The sequence below is a fragment of the Acyrthosiphon pisum genome, chromosome X (assembly GCF_005508785.2).
Source record: "Acyrthosiphon pisum isolate AL4f chromosome X, pea_aphid_22Mar2018_4r6ur, whole genome shotgun sequence".
In the NCBI taxonomy this organism is placed as follows: Eukaryota; Metazoa; Arthropoda; class Insecta; order Hemiptera; family Aphididae; genus Acyrthosiphon; species Acyrthosiphon pisum.
The window spans coordinates 46,600,173-46,601,759 of record NC_042493.1 but is presented as its reverse complement, the minus strand read 5'-3'; positions in this window follow the sequence as shown (position 1 = coordinate 46,601,759).

Below are 1,587 nucleotides of genomic sequence, written 5' to 3'. Positions count from 1 at the left end.
AAAAAACTACTTGATATAGATAAAAAATTTCAAAGCCACAGATTTCTCAGCTACAGAATTACAAACAACATGGCCTCAGTATAAAAAATCCACTTGGTTATAAGCTTGTAAGTTAAAAGACAAAAGTAAATAATAATAGATTAAATAGGTATACAAAAATCAATATTTGGATTAGTTGTTCAACTAATAATTACAGAAAAAATGATAATATGAACCTAAATTGATAACATCAATACAATTTAATTCCTAATAAATTCAGTGTGTTAATTTTATCAAAACTACTAAAATATTGATTAGTATATACTTAATATTTATATATATTTTTTTTTTGAAGATTGACATTGATTTTAAGCGGTTGTATCAAAAAAATGTAACAAGTACCTATGTTAAGCATGTTTGATACATCATTTACTAAACTGTTGAAAATATTGAATGATCGAGTGAAAGATGTTAATAGTAAAAAAATGCTCCAAGACTTAAATGAAAATGTTAATGCTTCAGAATGTAAGTATTAATGGGAAACATTTTTTTTCCTTATGATAAATAAGATGAATACTCATGATAATCTATGTTTAAAAAAATAAAAAGTAGGTACTTATTTACATAGCCTGAAGTATATTATATGTTGCTAAAATCTAAGCAAAAATAATATGTACTAGTTTTGTATGTTATTCATCTTTGGGTTTCTTCTAATATAAAAATTAAATATGAAGTAAAAAATTAAAAACAAAAATCATGAACTCATAAACTTACAATTTACTTTAAGATGAGCAATATCCAATATACTAACAATTACCCTTTAATATTATTATTTTTATTTTTGCATATAATTATAATACTTAATGCTATAACATTAAAAGTTTTTTTAGTTTTACTGTTTACCTAAATATATATTTTCTTATGTTTAGGTTCCAAACATTCTATGGTTATATAGGTACCTACTTCATGCTGTGTTTTTACCAACATCTAAAACATCCTTCTCAGATCCAAATGGAAAAAAATGTACGGTTAAATTTTCCATCAAGGATTCGCAAAATAGTTTTCTTATGGTAGCCAACACAGCTGTCGAACGTGAAGAAATGTTGAAGTTAAAAAAAAGCAAAAACAATCCAATTCAACCATGTTTATTAATTGTAGGAACTGTAGTGAACCCAAGTCAAATTTTAGTATATTTTGATGAAATTAAGTACACATTTTTTTCAATTGTTAAAGCATTAGATATCTGCATCAACATTTATCATGTATTCAATATTGAATATCCTATAGAATCACTAAATGTTTGGTTATTTCTCCAACGTTTTTTTTATAACATAAAATTAAGTCAGATAAGCCAAGTCCTTTGATTAATCAAATTATATCTGAATTAAAATAATGTAATGTCTTACTATGTATAAAATAAAAATACTTTTTATCACCATTAATTAATTTTTTTAGTTGGATTTATATTTATTTATTTATTATTTTAAATCTAAATTCTATTAACCCAAATTATCAATAAGTTGTTGTTCAGCATTAATTATATATGCCAAATTAAATATTTATGTATATTTGAATCAAGTGGGTCAAACATCACGGTATTACACCAGA